This window comes from Macaca nemestrina, chromosome 5, assembly GCF_043159975.1.
Source record: "Macaca nemestrina isolate mMacNem1 chromosome 5, mMacNem.hap1, whole genome shotgun sequence".
Classification (NCBI taxonomy): Eukaryota; Metazoa; Chordata; class Mammalia; order Primates; family Cercopithecidae; genus Macaca; species Macaca nemestrina.
In genome coordinates, this window is record NC_092129.1 from 89,376,242 (window position 1) to 89,399,294 (window position 23,053).

General features: G+C 39.9%; 1 protein-coding gene and 1 long non-coding RNA gene across 15 annotated transcripts in view; one reads left to right on the forward strand and one right to left on the reverse strand.

Moving 5' to 3' along the window:
• Window positions 1-12,871, reverse strand: part of LOC105498579 (kelch like family member 32) — a 209,120-nt gene extending 196,249 nt beyond the window's left edge. For 4 of the 14 annotated variants that reach the window (XR_003021908.2, XR_011623525.1, XM_024798199.2 and 1 more), the window contains exon 1: window positions 12,489-12,869. The gene's annotated coding sequence lies outside the window, so the exon portion shown is untranslated. Of the gene's footprint in view, window positions 1-9,935; window positions 9,971-12,488 lie in introns of all 14 variants that reach the window. The other 10 variants (XR_011623526.1, XR_003021909.2, XM_011770725.3 and 7 more) reach the window with 7 other exon arrangements.
• Window positions 12,872-13,046: 175 nt separating this feature from the next.
• On the forward strand, window positions 13,047-18,132 carry LOC105498573 (uncharacterized). Its single transcript, XR_011623523.1, has 3 exons — window positions 13,047-13,354; window positions 15,872-15,990; window positions 17,265-18,132. It is a non-coding gene; the product is annotated as an uncharacterized lncRNA (long non-coding RNA).
• Window positions 18,133-23,053: the final 4,921 nt, after the last annotated feature.

Consider the following 23,053-nt stretch of genomic DNA (forward strand, 5'->3'; position numbering starts at 1 on the left):
CCGACAGACATACACAGATGGAGCACAGGCACCCCTACATCTCTCTCCCATTTCTGTCCAACTTCCCCATGTCCTGACACTGGTTATCTGCAAATAAGTGCACATACACAAGAAATAGGATAATATCCAACTTTTACACAAATATGCAGCTCCTTCATCTTTTGGACCACACATGCTAAACACTAAGCAAATAAGACAAATACATAAAAGTCTAGAAAAAGCAAATGTATAGATGTAGAAGCACACCAGAGGTTACCTATGATGGAGAGGGGGTGGGGAATAACTGCAAATGGGCATGAGGGAACATTTTGGGGTAACAGAAATGTTCTAAAACTGGATTGTGTTGGTGGCTACAGAACGCTATACATTTGCTACAAACTACTGAACTGTACACACTTACAATGGGTGAACTTTAATGATATGTCAGTTTTCCCTCAGTAAAACCGTTTTTTTTGTTTGTTTGTTTGTTTTTAATCGGTAAGAGCTATGGGGAAAAAAAATACAGGTTAAGATGAATTGAGAGTGAAGGGGTTGTTGCAATTTTAAGCACAGTGATCACAGTGGGCTTCATTAAGAAAGTGACATTTGAGCAAAGACCTGAAGGAGGTAAGACAGTGCGCCTGCGGGTAGGCAGGTGGCAGGGCATTCCAGGTCGAGGGTATTACCACCTGTGAGACACCAGTTCTAAGGCAGGAATGGGCAAGGCAATGGGAGATAAGAGGGGGTAGATGGTATACAGGGTCTGGTTCTTGGGATGGAAGCTGCTGCAGTTTTGGGCAAAGAAATATAGCCTCATTCAGGTTTTAAAATAAAAACTTTGGCTGCTGTGTTGAGAACAGTCTATAGGAGGCAAAGAAGACCTTCTGGGGATCTGCTGCAATGATTTAAACAACAGGTAATGTTGACTGGGACGAGAATGGTAGTGGGAAGTGGTGACATATGGTCAGATTCTGGGTATACTTTGAAGGTAGAGCCAACAGAATTTCCTGACTGTTTGGATGTAAGTTGTGAGAGAAAGACGCTAAGGATGTTTCCAAGGTTTGGGTGCTGAACGACCAAAAATGAGAAGGCTCTGAATGAGGTAGGCTTGAAGGAAAAATAATTGTAAAGCATGTATAGGGAACTATGCTACTAAGTTCTATGTGCCAAATCATTTCACATTCTTTGGGTGACTTTTTTAAAGGCTTCCTTCACTATAAGGTAGGTTTCCTTCCAATACATTGATTAGTTAAGATACTTTAGAGAAATGAATGGTCATGCAAATGTAGACATGTCTATTTAAAATCCTGATTCTTAGCATTCTTTATCCTTAGTCATTGGATTGCAGAATATCTCATTTCTTAAATTATTTCTTAATTATATTCCTAGTGACATTAGACTTAGCCTGCCTATAAAGGTCCTACTGCTGGCCCCAGCCAACCAACAAAAAGTACAGTGACACCAAAGGCAGTCAGTCACTCCTGAGTGATTCTCTTAAAGGGACAGGCTGAGCTGAGAAAAGGCCCTATCAATGTTGGGATATAGTAATAAAATCCACGTCCTATCTCAGAGCAAATTCAAGAAGCACCACATAGAAGGACCAAAATTCAAGGCCAGTCTATCTTGAGATTTATTTCTCCTTAGGAGAAACTGTGAAGAGATGGAGTAGGAAAAGGTCATATCCTTGTATAGAGATTTAAATAAATATGTACTGTCATTTCCTGACGTAAAATAGAGTTTTTCTTTCTTTGAATTCTACATTTACATAGATTCAGTTCCTTCTTATTTATTCTGCACATTTGGTCACTGGACTTCTCTATGCAGTCATTATCATTAATATACAAGTTAGAAATACACATTAGACTCAGCAGCTGTGCCCAAGGCTATTACTCCCTATAATTTGGCACAGATGGCCAAAGAGATGATTTTGGCAGGATGGTCCAATACTAACCACCCAATGAGGCTGCAACTTCAAAATCAATTGATGATAGACGTGGTTTCACAGTTAATGTTCCCTCTTTCCTCCTGGACCCCTCCTCTTTTCCTTGACAAAAAGGCAGAAGAGTCCAACCAAAATCTAATTTGCCAAAGTTCCACAGACAGCATTTACCTTACTTTATAGGGGTGAAAAGGTAACTTGATAAAACAATTCTAGTCCTGAAATGGTTGGTCATTCTTCAGGTCAAAAGACTTTTTCTTCAAGTCAAAAATATTATTAAGCATTAAAAAGTTTCCTGCAATAGGAATTAAGCAGGCTTGTACCTAACTCAGGTAAAACCATCACAATAGTCAATAATAATTAAATTGCCACAGACAGGTAAACCTAAGTATGAGGTCTGCCTTTCTCTCAGCTAGTCACACACCACAAAATGAATTCTCTTAAAATTACAATTAAGTACAGCCAATCATACATAACCTTGATCATTTTTGTAGATGTCGGCAATTCATTTATGCCTTTCAAGTTGTCTAATGGCAAGGTTTTTTTTCTTCTTCTCTGTATCCTGGTGCTTAACAATTGCATATCTCCTCAAAATACCTAATATTCAAAAGCACATTTTGAGCCTTCCCAAAAATAAAGAGCAAGCTACAATTTGAAACTGTAGCCTCTCTGCTCCTCAAATCCTGCTGTATCCATACTATCCTACAGCAGTTCACTACCAACCTGTTAATCAATGACTCATTAGATTTCATCCACAGTGGAAATGGCATTCTCCAGTTGGCTTACATAATGCCATGTAATCACTATCAATGCTCTAAATCTAAAAAGATATAAAATAAAAACACACCTAGTTTTATCTTACGCAGAAATGTATGTTATTAATCAACCGAAGTGCCATATGGACAACTATGAGGATATTAGCTGCTCTCTGCAGCAATCTGCCTAATTAGTTGTACACAGATTTTAGTAGAAAATGATAACTTCCGTTTTGGTAGTAAAGATGTTAATCACACATCAAGACTTCTACCCAGACAGGGCACCTGGTTGGTAGAGAATTGTCTGTGTTGTTTAAATGTCCACTGAGTATCTGGAGAGCAGTGACCTCAGAACTGATTTAACCTGCTATTTTTTGTTGTTGTTAAGTGTGAATGACAAGAAAGCTGAGGCCCAGATCCAGACGGTCTGGCTGGTCCTTGGAAGGTGGGAATAAGAAGCAGAGTGTGAGCAGTTCACTGCACTCTAGACCACATCTCCCAAAGTAGACCTGTCACCATAATCAGTCAATGGGAGTTTCTTAATACACAAATGTCTCAGTACTAATGCAGATTCTCACACAGTAAGTATAGAAGATCCAGTAATCTACATTTCTGAAAAAATCTCAGGTCATTCTGAGGACCAGCCTGGTTGCAAACCTCTAGAGTGCACATATTTGCAGGACAGTGGTAAATATATGATTTTCTCATGCAAAGTCCTACAATGCCCAATCAAAACCAATACCAGAGCGCTCTTAATACAAATAAAGTACTTAACGTATCTAATTTTATCTCATGGATGACAATGTGAGAAAAGTGAGATTCTTTGTGTTATCCCAATTTATACAGAAGGAGACTTAGGCACAGAGTTCTGAAGTCAAGGTAACTCCCTACAGAGTGAAAACTCAAGGAAACTGATTCCGCCTGCCTTTGCTCTCCCAATCCACTTACTGTGTCGACCCCTAGCCTAACCGTAATCCACAGAAACAGTAAGAGTGAGACATTTTCAATACTGATGTGTGACTTGAGCCACCATAAGTGAGTGCTGCCTAAAGAAAAGGCCTTATTAACCCTGGCACTGTTCTTAGGAGGCCTCAAAACTGGCCAAAGAGGGACATGTGGCTGGTTCCTGGGAGATGACCCTCTGTCCCAGCTGAGATAATGGTGGGCACTACAGCACCACATAGAAAGACTCTCTCCTGAAACTGTCAATATGCTTCCATCCCTGAGCTCAACCGTGGAGCTCCAGATACAAAGGGGAGATGCATTACATCTAAGAACTAAGGAAATTCTTGAGAGTAATGATAATCTGTGTTTCTTAAATATCTTGGTCAACAGTTGGCCACTGATGTGAAGGGCTCACTTAATGCTGAGAGGCAAGAAGTCCTCTTTCCAAACTTGCCTTGTCCCTGCATCCAACAAAGGAGTCATACACCAATAGCTGCTGACTGAGGCACTCCAAGTTTCCACATGAACAAAGAATGGATGGCAACAGAATTCTGAAGCAATCACAGGATATAAATTTCCTGAAAGAGGTCAAAGTAGAGGAAGCAGAATTCCAAGAATACAATGCCCAAAAGGAAAAATTCAGTAATCAAGGCACATGTTTTGAGGGGTATGGGAATTTCATCCCTCATTAGGTCCAGGAGTAAAATATGTCATTATTTTCAAAGGCTTTATGTAGGGGTGATGCTCCAGCACAGATAAACCATGTAACTAATTCCTGCTGTCCTAATTCCACACTAGTGAAATCCTTAACCACTAAACCCTTAGCCACTAGGAAAATAATGTGCTGCCCAAAGAATTCCACCCACATCTGCAAACCCCTTGGCAGTTACATATACAGAATATATTAATATTCGATGTTAAAGCAATTAACAAAATGTAATGACAATAATTAATTGCAGGCTTCTGATGGGTTACATTGATAAAAACAGCATGAAACACAGAAATCAAAAATTGGCAACTTGGTAAGGTACAGTGGCTCAGATCTATAATTCCAGCACTTTGGAAGGCCAAGGTGGAAGAATTGCTTGAGCCCAGGAGTTCGAGACCAGCCAGGGAAACATAGTGAGACACCCATCTCTACAAAAAAAATTTTTTTAAATGAGCTGGGTGTGGTGATACACACCTATAGTCCCAACTACAAGGGAGACTGAAGTGGTAGGATCGCTTGAGCCCAGAAGATTAAGGCTGCAATGAGCTGTGACGATACCACTGCACTCCAGCCTGAGTGACAGAGCGAGAATCTGTCTCAAAAAAAAGGAAAAAAAAATGACAACTTTGTGAAACAGTACAAGGTGAGAGAAGGGAAACATCAGAAAACCCTATAGCTGACACTAAGATTCACAAATCTTAGGGATTTCAGAAAAAAAGTCAAGTTAAATGCTGTATAGAAAGGCCTAAGGGCTGTGCATGAGTTTCTTAAATGACTTTTGCTCTATTAGGAGGTCCCATCTGTAGGTGATCTGGAATACCTCCAAGAAATGATAAATGGCTTTGGCCTAAAGCTAAAGAAGATAAGCTACGGCAAAATTAAATCAGATTGTAGGTAATTAATGTTTTCGTGGAAGAAAAAACAAAACATTGATTTCATATTTCTTTAGGCTTTGAAGTCTTAAAAAAAAAAAAAAAAAAAAAAAAAACCCAGTCAGTTCTATCAGCTCAAGGACATCAAGCTAGGAAAGACTAATGAAGCTTTACGCAGCCAAAGGGGCATCTGATTACATCTACACCACTGCCTATCACAAAAACAACATTTTGTTTAAAAAGAAAGTCTCATTTCAGAAAATGTCAAGCAGAGTAGATGACGAAGCAAGTGAATGAGAGACTCTATCAAAATAAATCTCCTCCACTCAGATATCTATATCAATTATAAACCTAAATTTCCAAAATAATAACCATAACTATTGCTTGGGGAGTGGTTTAGAATAAACCGGTATCTTCACATTTAGAGTAGGCTTTTTTTTCGTAATGATTTTGTAACTGTGCTGGTCTGCGAATGTGATGCAGACACAAGACCTGGCACTGATGTCATCTCGGCTACCATATTTTTCAGCTGAGAATCTACACCTGACTATAATCAATCTCCATTACAAAACATTTTTTACCATATTCTTTTCTGGAGCCATAAAGAAATGAGTAAAGGATTTTCTGTCTTTAACAATCACAAAACTTGTCTTTCTTATTTGAGGCATCTCAAGTAATGTTACCAACTAGTAAAAATGCATCTGAATTATGAAATTGCACTGTATCTTTATAAATACTGAAATATATAAATATATGCATACATGCATACCAGGTATAAGCAGAGCATATTTAGCACAAGAAAAATTATTTTATTTAAGGACGTGCTTTATAATCCATTGTATGATGAAAACAGAGTTTAGCTTGGTCTATGGGATCCTACAATATACTGCTCAGGCTAACTTCCTACAAGTGTGGTAGGCTGCTAGCAGTTCCTTCTGCTGTCTAGGTTCTCCCTAAGCCCATGGGCTGGGGGTGACTTTGAAAAGAGTCAAGTCATACTAATCTCATGTGCACTCCTGGGTCATCTGAAACCCACATGATATTTCAACACAGAAGAAGGAGTTGCTGGTGGGAACAGGGAATGAGTGAGGTTGTGGTGCAGAGAAAAAGAAAAAAATAGATTTAACTAGAAAGTATTCTGTTTGGGAAGATTTTAATCGTATCTGACTTGAAATTTGAGGAGTGTTTTTTTTTTTTAATCCTGGTGAGCTTTTGACCTTTCCATAAAATTTACATAATTCAGCATGAAGGGAAACTTCTAGTTGTCAAGAAAGATGTGGGCTTTAGAAATTGACCTTACAGAAAGGCTAAGAGGTCTGTACCCGCCAGGTACTTGATGCTGCCACTATTAATTCTATAGAGAACACAAGGGGCAGCTCTATGCTTTTTGCAGATGTGGACCCCTGAAGAGATCCTATGATAGACCCCAGAGAGCTGCCTGGGTAGGAGGAAACTGACTGACCCTTCCTCCTTTTCCTTGTGACCAGGCTGATGCTCCAGGAGCTGCATAAAAGAGGGAAGAGTGGCTTGTCAGAGAGAAAAGACATCATTGAGTCCAAGCTATGCATCCCTCTCCCTGGGAGAGCCCACGTAAGCAGCATACTGCATCACTAAAAGCTCCATAGCATAACTAGGGTAGCTCCACTCCAAGGTCTGCACACCAGATTAAGACATTTTACATGGCTCAGGAAATTTAAATGAATTCCACCATCATTTTGAGGAAGGCAAAGGAGTGGGGAAAGGAGAGGCAAAGGGAAGGAATTAATAAGTACTGAGATTATATTATACACCAACATTGTACTAGATGTTTCTATGCATATCTTATTTAATCTTAAAACAACTCCATAATCTAGGTAACAGAATTCCCATTTTACAGATGAGGAAAATGAGAGCTAGAGGGGATATGTAACTGCACTGTGAGTCACAGAACCAAGAAGTATCAGATTTAGTATTCAAATCCAGGCTCCAAGGCTCAGGTTCTTCTGGTTGTGCCATGCTACCTTGCACTTTCAATTGTAGAACTAAAAATCATAAATAATAAGGTTTCTAAGTAATGATTTTAAGTGAGGTATCAGAATTTGTGTCATAAAAAATTGCAAAATGCCTCCTCCACTGCTCTATTGTCTGTGCCATTAGCATCAAATATGTTCTCACTGAAGCAATCAGCTAGATGGGACTTCTTTTTCCATCAATATCTTGTATAACAAACTGGTTGTATCATCTGGGTGGGGAAGGGAGGGGGTAGCCCTGCTTCTAAGTAACTGGAACTGGCTCATCTGGCATGGAAAGCAGAATACATTATGCCTCAAATAAACATGTAGGAAAATGTTGTCAAGAGTCCATGAGAACTGCCAAAGACATTTCTTCTTCACTTAAAAATTATCTTATCAGGTTGGTGACTTCAACCTTGCAAGGGAAGAAGCTATTTTAGACAAATTTATAGCTTTCAATGCTTTTTGCCATATGTGGAACTAATCTGACTCCAAGTCAAGTCTGCAAAACTTTTTTTCTACATAGTTCGTTTAAAAATCTCACCAAAACTTATAGTGCCATATGTCAAAATCAAGTTAAATTAAATACATTAATGCATTGCAATGTGCATATGAAATAGGGAAAGAACAAAAGAAATATGAAGAAAGTTGAGCACTTCACATTGCTCAGCTCCTCTTAGGTAAAGATCTTGACAAGAAGGGCCTGGGAATGAAGGTTCTGATTAGAAATGCCAGGAAAAAGGTGAACAAAATGAATTCCATTTACTAACTCCCAACAAGACAGAAAGTAAAATGTTCTAGGATAAAGTCTTAAGTTCTACTCTACAAATTGGAAAGCAATTCTGAAATAATAAGCAGTCATATAAGCAGAGAAGGGAAGTAAGACACTGCCTGACACAGAGACATAGCCACATCTATCTCTGCTGTCACCAAAAAGCCCCTTGTTTATTAAGAAAGATGGGCTCCTTACAGTATCATTTTTTCATAATATTTTCCATTACTTGCCAAATGTATCTGTGAAGAGCAAATCATCATATTGGCTTATATTGTACTTGATAGCAATTAAAATCCCTCCAACTTTAAAGTAAATTTCTATCATGACAAATATCCCCAGTGCTAGACTCTAGCTATGTCGCCTTCGATTTTATTTCATCCTGTTACCTTGTGCTGAACATTCTAACAGGTAGCTCTCCCACCCAGTCACCAAAGATCTAGTACTTAAATGCAAGTCTCGCTCCCACTTGCTTGTCACATTTCTTTCATATCTATACTGATGTAATAAAAACATTGACCCAACCAGGATCAAGATTATAGTACATTTATCTGTCACCAAAGCCTTCTGTCTGCATCTGAGTATAGCTTTTCAAATGGTTAACATACACCCCACATTTTTCCTTTACTTGTCCCAAACATACGAGACTTCATCAAAAGTATATGCAACCTTAAAATCTGTATCTGTAAGAGCTTCCTTAGCCTCCAAGTCTATGACTCTACTAGAAAAAAATAAGATTACATCTTTTATCATCTAATTTGCCAGAATCTTTTCCCATTATTGAAAATCCATATATTTATCTACTCCAAATGAATTTATATAAAATATGTGTATGCTTTTTCTATAGAAAAGTGACATCACGAGAAGAAATTATGTACCAGACACCGAACATTAAAAATATAGACACGTCATCATGGTTTATGGGTATTTATCACGTGCCAGTCTCTGTATAGAGAATATAATATTGGTTTGTCCCTTGCCTTTATGTTCAGTCTTTTAGAAGAATCAGTACTACATTCTCCAGATTCTCCTCTATGGCTACAACTCTTCTCCTAGTCTCCTTCCCGAATTTGTCTTCCTCCATCCCCTCCCACCCATCCGCAGTTGCATCTTCTGCTGCACTCCGTCTTCGAGACCATAGTTCTTCCAAAGCTTTCATCACCCACTCAGCTACAATAAGCTCATCAATATCAGGTATCACTAGCATCATCCTCTTAACCCACATTTCCAACAGACTGTCTGGTGGAGACTCCCATCTTTCAACAGCTATAAGGATTTTCATTTAATATAATCACACCCAGCCGTCAAGTTCCATCACTAATCCCCCTGCTACCTAGGGACTGACCTGATCTCCACAATCAGAACACTTAAAAATTTTTCCCTGTGTCTGAGCTTCGATGGAATCTTATATTTCCATTGTAACATTTAACACATAACTCCCTCAAAATCACAATTATGTACATGTCTATAACCTGCATTAGATAACAGTTGAGAAGAAGGAATGTGAAGAGAGAAGAGCAGCTGAGGTTGCAAGATTTCTTTCATTGGTCCAATTGGACTTCGCAGTGTTAGATTCTCCATCTGTAAAATGGAAATAAGATGCCCAGTTTATAGAGTCACTGTGAAGCCAATATGGAAGTAGCTTGCTCACAGAAGAGCTCGAAAAGTGGACGCTGCCAGGAGCAGTGTGTTTGCTCTGAATCCTTGAGGGCAGAGACGGTATCTCCACAGCACTCAGCCAGGACTTTGTTAGAACATTACTAACACACACCTGCATAGCTCCTTACTAGGGGTGCAACATATTTCCACGAAAGGAAAACTGAAATGGCTTTATTTACTGTTAAGGCATCTTTCCAGAGGGGGATTTTAGAAGTCACTGTTCAAATCTTTTGGCTTTTCCTTTTAACTACACCCTCTCTGGATCCACCAAAGAGACAATGTAAATAAAATGACACTCCTTTCTGACTACTTACCTACTTCAGTGAAGTCCACTAGCATCTCTGTAGCTCTAGGAGAAACGGGAGAAAATGGCAGCTTCTTAAAATGTATTTACCTCACTACAAGATAGTTATTTAAGGAGTAAACATTTTATATACCAGCGTGCTGGGATTTAATGTCTCTGAGTTCCCACTTATGTTTTTGCTCCTTTGGCATCTTGCAGTATTCAGTGGTGGGTTTTAACTAATTACGTAACACTTTAATCAGACGTTTTCATTAAAGGCTCAGGATGCTCCATTTGCTGACCAATCCTACGTCTTCCTATAACAAGCACTCAACTTTTTTTACGGCAAGAAAAAAAACATTAAGCCAGGAACATAAGTTCTAAACTATAAATGCTTTTGTTTCACCAGATGCAAAAATTCCTATTTTGGAGCACTTCATGCTCTTTTATTTTCTGAGATATAAGAGAGAGATCTAGGAAACCTCAAAAAATTTTTGAACCAGTTTATTGAAGAACAAAGGTAGAGCATTTATTAGACTTTAATATTGAAATAAAAAACTGATCATTCGCAGTGATGGATGTATTTGTTCACATCAGTATTTTGTTAGAGAATAAAAACTTAAAATTGAGTGAGACCTCAGTAGTTATGGGTTGCTAACTAGCAGGCCACAGGCCAGATACGACCCAGATACATTTTTTAATGTGGTCCTTACAGTTTTTAAAATTAAGGATACCTCATATAAAAAATCTAGACGCTTCTGTTTTCCTTAAAAACCTGTCATGTTTTAGAGCCTGGACAATAACAATCAGCTACAGTGGAGTGGGAGCTGCCTCCTTTACAGTGGTTTGCAAGTTCCAGAGGCCACAGTTCACGCTCCACTCCCTACCCTCTCTCCCACGTGTCTTCTCTAGGCCTGCCCCACTCCTTTACATCACTTGCCAGATCCCTGCACACATCTGAAACGCACACACAACTTTTTTTAAGGGCAAGGAGACTGGATCTAGAAAGGGCTTCCCTATTCACTAGCTGTGACCTTCAGCAAGGTTTGAGTCTTGGGTTCCTCAGCTTTAAATGGAAGGTAATTTATTGGCCTCAAAGGGTTGTTGTGAGGATTAAAAAAAGAAGTATATGAGAAGTGCTTTTTACACTGTAATGTAAAATGTTTGTCGTCATCATTCACCTCCCAAAGCTCTGTGAGTTGCATAAATCCCCTCTATCTACCTCAGTCATTATTTGGCTTACTTGTTCCTCACATTATTTATTACACTTTCTATGACAGAGTTTAAAATCTAAATTAGAAGAATTTGACTTATTTTCTTGTGTCATTTAACAAGAAGTAGAAAAGATGAACAAAGATCCAAGTAAAACAAAATGAATTCTTGAATACCAGTGGATCTTTACTGGGCCATTTGTTTGTGAGGGAGGCATGAAATTCGTGCAAAATGTAATTACTGGATTGCTGATGCCTTCAAGTACTGTGTTACAAGTTCACCCAATAGACACCTGAGGCCTCAAAACAAAACAAAACTGGTAGCCCAGGTATTAGGGGCTTCTGTGAAAGAGAAGCACTGACCTCTTCCATGGGCCTATCAGTGTTCTAGTAGAGGACCCAGTCCCATCAGAAAAAAACACAAAACAAAAACAACTGCACTTTCATATAAGCTCTAGTAAGCCATGGCACATATTTTATATCTATCTCTGTACATGTATAGAGATAAGACAGATCTTTAAAAAAATCAATAAGAGATTTTACAGAAAACAGAATCTTCTCAGAAATGAGCAGAGGTGCGAAAACTGCGCTTCAATACTGATGCAGGGGATATAAAAATGCTAGCAAAGATGTATGTCATGAATGCTACCTTCTTACATTACAAATTCACAAACATGTATTCCTGTTCTGCTTAATTCACAACAGAAGCTCATCCTTGTGTGGGGAACCACAATTAAAACATCTGCTTTTAACTTAAAATAATCACGACTAAGTGAATTGCAAAATAAAACTGGAAATAGAGGGGAAGAAGGGATCTAAACCGGAGTCAGCTTTCTTTATAAGATCACCAAAATGGGAGTAAATTATGATTCAAGACACAATCCGTTGAAAAATTCATCTGACGAATCCTTTTTAAAGCATACCATATAGTGCAATTACGGCTTTTCTTGAAGTTGAATGAAACCTCCACCTGAATACAGATTAACGAATGCCAAATTACCACAAGGTCCTCAGTATATATTTTATTTTAAATATCAAAATAAATAACAGCATCATTTAAGAAACCAGTTCTTTCAATAGATGTCCCAGGGCTGATGTTTAAGCAAGTCTCCTTGGCAACCAAGGAGCACAGTACATATTGGGCTGGGGGGGGGGGGGGGCGGGGGAAGGGAAGAAGTGGGGAGCGACTCCAGGGCTGGCAGCATAAGTAATCTGAGTAGTGGCTGCTCCCGTTAGACGACACCGGCAGAGGCTGCATGGGCTGCAAGCCCCTGAAATGTCAACTCCGGGTCTGCCCCCACTGGCGCACCAGCAGCCTCCCACCCTCTTCCTCGGGTCTGCAGAACAGGTTACAAGGAGAGAGACTGGCTTACCCGATGGGGTGAGCGGTCTGCTGGGTTAGGTGCCCGAGACGGCAGCGCAGGCACCGGCCTCTCCTTGATGCACAATGGCTCTGCTTCGCCCCACGATGCTGAGGTTAAGAGAACCCGCAGTAGCTTCGCTCTGCTGGTTCGGGGATGCAGTAGTGAAGACGAGCGTCCTACAGTGTTTGTGTGTGCAAAAGTGTGTGTGTGTGTGCCTGCGTGCATATGTGTGCGCGCGAGTGCCTGCGCGCTCCCGGACTGTCGCGCGGGGAAACTGCTCCCTAGTAAATAAAAAGCCCTAGCCAGCACTGCAGGTGGCACGTCCCGCTAGCTCCGCCCCAGGCGGTCGCGTCAGACTGGAGACGCACCTTGGCACCCCCGGGGCGGGTTCAGACGCCACAGGGCTCCGCCTCCTCCCGCCTTCAGCCAGCCCGCGCGCTCGCTTCCCCTCCCCCTTCCCTGCGATCCCGCGCATATCCCTTCCCTGCCCGGCGCGCAACGCCGCCGCCAGCCGCCAGCAAGCTCGCTCCCCCGCCGCCCCCCGCCCCCGCCGTCGGCGAGCAGCCAGCGCGCTCTCGCTGGTCCCGGAAGTCCCCTCCTCCACGCCGCCTTCCTCCTCGCTCTCCAGCACCTGCGCCGCCGGCCCGTGGGTCACATGCGCAGTCTGTAGCCACCACTGAGGCGACTGAGACCCGGAACCCAGCCTGCTTGCCCCCAGACTGTCTTCCCAGGGCTGGCGGGCAACTTGAGCGAACAGATGCCGTGTCCCTACGTCGGTGTGCCAAGGAGTCCTTCCTCTGGTAACTTGTGAAGTTCAAGTTGCCTCTAGTCCTAGCGGCCCTACGGTAGCCCTCCTCAGGATAATACACTCTATGGTACTGACCAGAACAAATTCACAGTAACTTTGAGAAATGACGGGGGACCAACACCCTAGAGGTGGATGAAATTCCCAAGCCTAAGAAATGATAAAGGGTATGATTACTGTGGTTACTGCTAATTCAGCAATAAAACCGCAAACAGACAACCACCACAGAACCATACTTTTTTTTTTTTTTTTTTTTTTTTTTTTTTTGAGACGGAGTCTCGCTCTGTTGCTCGGGCTGGAGTGCAGTGGCCGGATCTCAGCTCACTGCAAGCTCCGCCTCCCGGGTTCACGCGCCATTCTCCTGCCTCAGCCTCCCGAGTAGCTGGGACTACAGGCGCCCGCCACCTCGCCCGGCTAGTTTTTTGTATTTTTTAGTAGAGACGGGGTTTCACCGTGTTAGCCAGGATGGTCTCGATCTCCTGACCTCGTGATCCGCCCGTCTCGGCCTCCCAAAGTTCTGGGATTACAGGCTTGACCCACCGCGCCCGGCAGAAGCATACCATTAAATTCCAGGGCCTGGCACACTCTAGTGCCACTTGCGAGTCATTCAGGTCACTCCTGTGTAAAACATGCTAAGAAACTCACACTGAAGCAAAATGGGTAATTTTAATAGGTAAATGTTTCAGCATTGAATTGAAAACCTCAGTCCAACGTGGAGGTAAGACACCGGAAGCAGGAAGAATGTAACGAAATTGGAGTAAACGGTATTTTGTAGAAGTTCAGGATTTAACTTACTGCAGAGATAGTATGTTAATCCTATTTCTTGCAGGTTTATGTTGTGCCACAGAGTTGGGCTAGGAACAATGCCCTGATCTATTTTGAGGTGTCCTTAATGTTCTCAAATCAGTGGTTCAGCGATTATTTTCTACTTCTAGATCCACAAGATTTGGGGGTTTTTTCGTTTGCTCCCTCTGGGGGTTATCTGTCTGGCTTCTAGTGCTTCATTTTCATGGTTCTGATATTTGGACCTTAGGATGTTGGGTACCTACTTCTCTAGCAGTGCTGGACACAGCATAGATACAGAGGAAAGAATGACAAACAACTGACTACAAACATTAGGTGCAGTGTCATCCTAAGAATTTTTCATAAGCAACTTGAAAGTTTTGATTGTGTTGTCTTCTATCAGAAAATCAAATATGAAAGCGTCTTTGAACCAAAATTATTGACGGTGACGGGTATCAATAAATAAAACACTCCTTTAAGATTCCCAAGGTGTCTGTCACTAAAGTGAGAATACTTAAAATTTTAAGCCCATCTATGTTGATTGGGTTATCTGTCTGTCTAGAATAAATAGAAGCTATTTATTTAGTATAATTAAATAGAGCAAAGACTATAATTGCATTTACACAGGAAAAGAATATTTACACCACCAACTCACCATCTGTGTGACTGTAGAAGAATATCTTACTGCCCAAGCTGGGTGTGTCATGGTGTCTCCTGTCCCTAGCACAATGTCTGCCACATAGTATCAGCTCACTAAATATTGTTCATTGACACATGGAGTTGAGGTTTGAATGTCAAATGCCTAGTAAAACGTCTAGTTCAGAGAGGGCAAGCTTTTCCTAAATGGTTCCTTAGTATTGATTTAAAGTTTATGTTTTGTCTTAAGTCTTTTATTTCTCTAAAATAAGAGACACTAATTTATTCAATAGCCACCAAAATTCAACAGAAATATTTTGCAGTTTACTCCACTCCTAGAGGAGCAACTAGGTATTAGGCACCATTTCTCTCTTAGGTACCATTATATATAGTCTTTCTCCTTATTAAGAAAACGACTTAAAATAATACTCCCCAAAAGCTGTTTTCTGGAATGCTCATTATTTGTTCAGCAATTTTTTGAGCTCCTAGAATGTGTTAGGTGGTGTAATCCATGTAGATCTTTTGTCAATAAATATACATTGTTCCTGTTTCAATCTAGTGATGTTATGAGAGATGAGCTGAAGAAGTTTTTTTTTAAAAAAGTGTGAGTCTTTGGTTGCAACTGAAAACCGTCTGCCCAATTTAGGCAAGAAGGAACTTAATAGAAGGATATCAGGAGCTCTAAGAATTGATGGAAAGCCTAGCTGGATACCCAAATAGAAAGCCAGCAGGAGAATTCCAAAGGGCACAGAAGCAGTGACAACAGGATAATGTCAGGACAGGAATGTTGTAAGATGGTGTCTTCCATTGCTGAAATGGGTGAGCCCCAATGGCTTGCTCTTTGTACTCCCAGTTGTAGTCTGCAGCTTCCAGTTGTCCTAGCCGGGAGCATTGGTCTGTCCCTCAGTTGTGGTAGTGTGGGACCCCTGCTTATAGCCCCACTAGATTTAAAAAGAAGAGTGGACACCGGGTGGCTGGAAAATAGCATATATTCACTATAGGAAATAGGGTGCCAGGTCAGATAATTTGGGGAAACACTGAAAAGTAGGTTCCTGTCACATTGGTATATTAAAGACTGAGGCCTTACATAAAAGAAACCTCTTTCACTTTCTTAAACAAGTATCCTAGAGTTTGGCTGAGTATGTAACACTTTTTTCTTTTTTTTCAGCTTGCCTCTTAATATACTTTGGAAAGCATCTTGGAACACAAATTTTTGCAGCATTATTTTCATCTATCATCAACTTGTCCATGAGCCAAGATATAGGAGGGTAGCATAAATCTAGTGCTGTGAGTTTTTATAAAGTCTGTATTCTAACAGCTTTGGGAGAATCAGATTTGAAACTGTCTCTAGACAGATCAGATTTCTAGCTAAAACTACATCCTGAAAGAGAGCTATGTCATAGTTCTTTGTTAAATTCCTGATAGCTGCCTCCTCCCGAAGCAAATAAGGAGGAAATTGTCATTCTTAATGCCAGTGTCGTGGTTTTCTGTCATAAACCAGTAGTGACATTGAGGAATCACTGAGCCATATTTCTAATTACAGTACTACTCGAGAGAACAGATCAGTATTAATTATCCCAAAGCAAAATTGATTTTTGGCTGGTATTCTCTAGTTTTCAAGTGGATAACACAAAACAACTCTAGCTAACACTTCACTTTACTCAGTTACCTATGGGTACATTTTGTAGCTAATTCATCCTATTCATCAGGAGCCAGTGCCAGTGTAACTCAAAACTAGTGCCACAGGAAATTTTTTACTGTTAAAATATTTCATGTTTACATTTTCTGTGCCACATTCTTTGATATCAAATGCTGTTGTTGTTTTCAGTCTAATTCAACATAATCAACTAGACACATAATGGGAGCTTTGTAAAAATGTACAGTGCTGAATAGAAAATAGCCCCTACCTATAAGAAAGAATATTGTAATTGCACAATTAAATAGGTTTGACAAAACATAAAGAGGATTCTTAGTCATCATTAAGATAAGGCAGATTTAAAAATAAATTGTAATTTTCATGTATCAGATTGGCAAAGACGTAAAAAGATTATAATACCTAGTGCTTCAGAGAATATGGGTAAAGAAGAGCTTATGAGAATTTAAGTCAATACAAACACTTTGGAAAACAACTTGTCAATATTTACATTCATTATTTTTTTCTTAAAAGCTCATACTTTTTGGTCCAGCAATTCCAATTCTAAGAATTCATCCTAGGGTTACCTCACACAAAAGTTCAAAGACTTATGTGAAAGGATACTCATTATAGCTTGGTAATATTTGAGAGAGAAAAGGGGAGGGAGAATGGGGAAGAGAGAGAGAGAGAGAGGGACAGAGAGAACTAAAGGTCCATCATTTGGGGACCAGTCAAATTATGAAGATACCAAGTAGCCATTTATAAAACAGAGTAGATCCTTGCAGACTGATATCAAAGCTATATCACTAAGTGAAAAATGCAAGTGGAAGATCAATAGGTATACTGTGATGTAGTTTGTGTAAAAGTAGAGGAAGAGAAGGAGGGAGATGTGTGTTTAACTGTGTGTTTTTACATTTTACTGGCTCAGGAGGAGAGGCGTGAATCTGAAGCTGGCTCTGTTCAGTGCCATAGACATCAAGGTGCTGGACCTTCCATGTCACCTCAGTACCATCGATGTTCTGTGTCACTCTCTAACCCGGGGAACTCACACATGTCCTAGGGCATTCAAAAGGTCAGGATAGGCCCCTCTTAGGGCACATATTCTCTCCTCCTGGATTTTGGAAGGTGGGATACCATGGAAAGGAAAACTAACAGTTGTATTGGTCTTAGTTGAATGAAGACTGGGTGTCAACAGGTGCTGGAGGTGACCAGCAGTGCTCATAGTGTTAGAGGATGGTGTCTGTGATGCCGACTCTACTCTCCAAGGATTTTCCTTAACCAGGCCCCTTTCCCTGACCCGAAAGACCATGCTCCCTTACTGAGTAGTCATGATCTTCCCATCATCCCAGCCCAGGGAACCCTATCCAGTCCTCCCAGTTAGCAAGATTCACTCTTCGTCACCGTGTTTTTTTTCCCCGAAACTGTTTCTGTTCCTGTGTAAATAGACCCTGCCTTTCTTCTGAGGACTGGTCTTTTGAAACTCATTAAATCAAGAAGCAAATTTGGTTGGTTGATTGGTTTTCTTAACCTGTGGTCTCTAATGTCATCCCTCCACTGAGGCAAGTTTTGTAAAATGCCTACTTGGTTGAATGGGCAAGAGCCCAAGTATGAGAAAACACCAGGAACCAAAGGCATATCAGTTATATCTAGAAATATCTGAAGTAAGAAATTTGCTTTTCTCTGAAAAAGGGGATGATGTGGCTCTTTTCTTTCTCATTTTCTACCTTTCTGTACTGTTTATTATTTTTATGATGAGCATGAGTAATATATTAAAATGCATTAGTAAATTTAAAGCATTACTTTTTAGAATCAATTTATAAAAGTGGCTATTAAAACACTTTTAATTGCATTACTGGAAAATAGTAAGCATCACAGTCAGAAAAAAAATTGCTTAAATACTCTGGAAATCCTAAAATTAATCAAGCAACATTGGCAACTACGTAACTACACCTATATATAAACCTGGTAGAAGTAGAAGATTAAAAAACAAACAAATGAAACACGTATGAATAGATCCCATACTTTCAACGTTTGGTCTGCATAGACTCAAGAAATCTACTTTTCAGTTCTAATTCCATATTCTTTCCTGACCCTTACCCGTTCTCTTTAATCATAGTGACAAATGAGTCACAATACTTTTTAATCAGAGTTTCCTGTATCAGTTACAGTTCTTTGCTTCTGTTTTAAGCAACTGAAATTGATTCTTGATAACCTGATTACTTTACTGGAAATACAGTGAAGAAGATACTTAATTGGAAGGATACTAGAGGCTCATAGAATTGAGGGACTGGGAGGGAAAACCTGAATATCCAAGCTTTTAGTAAAACGAGGAACCCAAATAACTCCACTCCATCCAAGATTCAAATTCCCAGGAGAATCTAATTGGTCAAGTCTAGGTCATGAACCTCTCACTGTGCTGAGACAGCGAGAAGAGAGATGGGGACGACAGGATATGTGAAATGGGGAAGGAAGACTTCCCCCAGGGAAGAGTGAAGTTCTCTTACCTCCACAGGGGAAAGGGATGTTACACTGCACAGGCGGAGTGATGGCTCTTCATTTTCTCCATTTTTTAAAAGTAGACTTAATTGAGGAATTTTATTACTTCCTTTTAATATTTTCTTTTATTGTATCCTCTCTTGCCCCATTACTGCTTCAAAACACATTTCAAGTAGAATCAGAATTGATATTTTAAAACAAATTAATGCAAGTTTTAAAGATATAAATTCTCTTTTAAAAAGTGATGAGTAACCTACTGAATGTGAAGATGTCTCACAGTAGCCTATTTTGAAAATTTTCTTTCATGTTTAGGCCACTTATCATGGAATTTAAATTGAACACTTGGTGATACATCAAATTTTTAGTTTCTAATCTTAGAACTCTGTGTGGGATCAGTTTTCACAGAAAGTTCATCACTATTTTACAGTAGTATAATGTAGATTAATGTACCCGACACTTCTAAAATTCTAACCCCACAGTAGTAATGTGTGAATTTAAGTATGCCATTAAGAAAAAAAAAATTGTTAACCTCATTCATTAAAATCATCCATTCGTTCAAATTTAATGTTTCCCAAGCCATATCAGCCTGAAGGTAAAAATAGGTCATAAGAACTGTCAAAAATAACACAAAAATATTTCTACAGCTTTAGTCTGTCTGATTAACAGAAACTAGCATCCCTGGCTTCCCCAAATTTTATTTCAAGTTCTCTCAAAGGTATTTTACCTATGAGCTCTGTTAACTCACCCTGCTCATCCTTGCTAGCACAAGAAATAGCCCTTTGTAGATACTGCGAGTGAGACTACTTGGCTGCCTTGGACAGCAGCTCTTTCCGTTTTTATTTACTCCTTTTCCTCCTTTTTATAGTTTCTTCCTTCTAGGCCAGTGATTCCAGTGGTTCTCAAGAGAAGGTGATTTTGTCCCTCAGGGGACATAATGTCTGGATTCATTACTGTTTTGCAGGCCTAGAAAAGAAGAATGCTACTGGCATCTAGAGGGTAAATCCAGGGATGCTGCTAAACATCCTATAATGAACGGGACAGCCCCTGCAACAACGAATTATCTGATCCCAAACTGTTAAAAAACCCTTTTTAAGGCACAGACCTCAGTCTCAGAGAGGTAGCTTAGGGGACAGTTTGAGTAACAAACATGTTCTGTCCTCAAAAGTCAACAGTCCTTTGATGTTCTTACACCAAAGATACTCCTCGTCTCTGACTTCACTTAGGATGATGTTCTTTTCCCTGAAGTCTCTTAAGCCCGTCACAGGAATTGATCCCTGACACATGGAGAACCACACACTGCAGTTTTCCTGACAAACCCAAACATGCCTGAATACCAGAGGAGGCCCAGTTGAAGTTCCTGCTTAATATTGCTGAAGTTCCTTGCAATATTAAAGATAGGATTGCCTCCTCTGTGAAGAATGTAATGATCATTTGGGGCATTGAACAAGAGATGGTGCCTCTGTCATAGCTGTTGTTTTCTGTTGCCAGCATCTCTCTCTGACCTCATCCTCCTTCTGATAACAGATTGGGTAATGGACCTCAGGTCAGACAGACAATAGACCTTTCCCAGGATGTTTTACTTCTAAACTCAAGCTGAGTAAAGAGAATCTCTTTTCTGGTCTGAGAACTACAGGGTATGAGTCTCCAGGGGAACCATTTTGTGACAGTGAGGCTATCATGCGGAGAGCAGCATGAAGGATGGAAAGCAAGGAGAAAAGAGGAAGTGACAAGGAGGAAGTAATAGTGCTTACATCCTAGGTTATCCTAAGTTCAGCTCCACTGCATACTTCCCGGCATTTAATTTTGTGTGCAATAAATTTCTCATTTTCTGTTTAAGTTTGGTTAATTTGGGTTTTACCATTTCCAACATAAGAATCTTGGCTAATATGCCTTTCTTCAAAATCCTTGCAATTTAATAAGGCAGATAAAACAGCATGTGAAAAGTGCTTATATAAAGTGTACATAGGGTTTTCCTAAGTTTCTTGTTATGTTTTTGACTCTAGAAAGGATTCAGGGTTGTTCCTATTACAGTAGTTTATTAGGTTGTATATTTGTGTTTTATACCTTTTTTCATAGGTTGATTATATTTCACCACACATTATTTTAGATGGAAAAACAGTTCCTTTATGATGAGCACCAAAAAATAGCACTATAAACATGTATAGGAAGGAAAGAATAAATAGTATATAATCTGGGTCATAAATCATATGTTTTAGTTAAATAACTAATAAGGGTTAGTTAAATAACTAAATAAGAGTAGAGGAGGAAAAAACATTTCTTCTATTCTCTTATGTTTTCACTGGGGCCTTTGAATTAAATGGACAAAATACAGATTAACTGGAGAAGAGGCATACGAACACTTTTATGTTAACATTCTAATTTTTGTGTATATAGAAGGCTTCATAGAAAAGAATGGAAGAACCAATGAAGTAGTTTGACCCAAGGACTCATGTACCATTTTAACAGAGGGTGATAAATTATGACAAAGTGACAAGACAAAGAAATATAGGTTTGAGCTTCAAGAGACAGTAAATTGTGGGATGGTAATATGCAAGGGAAACTAATGGAAAGTAAGGGTTACTTTAGTAAGGTTTGTTCATACAGACTCATCTTGGTGCTGACTTTTGTTAAAGCTAACTAAATATGTCCTGAGAAAGATTCTGTACTTCTATATTTGAGTCCTTGTGGATGAACTGCGACCTAACTTAATAGGTAGACAAGATTGAAAACCTAACTTAGGAGTATGTGCCTGTAACAATAGCTGAGTCTTGGCCAGTCCCAGCAGCCATTTTCAACCACTCATACACTGCTGAGTGTTCAACCTGTGTTCAAATAAAGCATATACCAACCTGTAACCAATCCAGCTGTTTCTGTACCTCATTTCTGATTCCTGTGCGTCCCTCTACTTTTTTGTCTATAAATTTGTTCTGACCACAAGGCACCTCTGGAGTCTCTCTGAATCTGCGGTGATTCTGGAGGCTGCACAATTTGTGAATCATTCATTACTCAATTAAACTCCTTTTAATTTAATTCAGCTGAAGTTTTTCTTTTAACACTTTCTGTCTCTAATGATAATGGTTGATCTCTTTCTTTTTGGGGAAAGGAAAGGGGAACACCTTTACGAAGGGAAATTTATGTCCTGCTTTTAAGCCGATGGGGGAGGGCAAAGAGTTTTTTCTGTGTTTTCTGCTTTTAATTGCCTTAAGCTCAAAATAATCCTTATGCCAAAGTGGCATATTTTGGGGTGGCACATTCTAACTTTTTTCATAGGTGAACATGGAATCCTATATACATAGTACTTTTTCAATTACAGAACATTATTAATTCTCAATCTTAATACAATTCTATGAGTATTATCCATTCTTTTTTTTCTTCATGAATAGAACCTTATCAATTTATTGAATTTGCCAGTAAATTAATTGCAGAAATTAATTGGCTGAAATCCAGCTTTTTATCTCCCAAGATCAGTGCTCTTTCCTCTAACTCAGAGCTGCTTCTAAGTTGAGGAGGGAATCACAAAGAAGACAGCCACACCATTCCTTCTACTGAGCTCTTGGGCACCTGGCTTGTGTTGCTATCATCTGTTGCCATATTTTACTGAACTTTTGTGTTCATATGTCAGTGTCTTTCATTAGGTTGTGAGATCTGCAATAGCATAGCCATTGCCTTGCCCATTTGGAGGGTCTTATCCTTTTTTGTGCCTTTTAGCATGCCCAGAACAGCTATTAGAAAACAGCAACCACTCAGTAAATATTTGTTGGATGGTGGGTAGTGAGTGGATATGAGTTAAGCAGCAGGAAGATACAAAACAGCTGTAGGTACCATTGAGATTGAATTATAAATTTCAGTAGAAGAATTTGGAGAAATACCTTCAGCAAAAGAAGCTGGGGCAAAATAATGGGAAGCTGTAAATGCTAATCCAAAGTATTCATACCTAAGTCAGGAGGCACAAGTGATGCTTGTTGTTTCTCTTTAGGAGGGTTGACCTTCTTAATGGGTTGGAGGAAGGGTCATTGAAATTGTCCAGGATTGCTGGGCTCAATGGTATGTGCCTATAGTCCTAGCTACTCAGAGACTGAGGTGGGAGGATGGCTTGAGCCCAGGGTTTCTGGGTTGTAGTGTGCTACACAGATTGGGTGTCTGCACTAAGTTCAGCATCAATATGGTCACCTCCTGGGAACAGGGAACCACCAGGTTGCCTAGGAGGGGTGAACCAGCCCA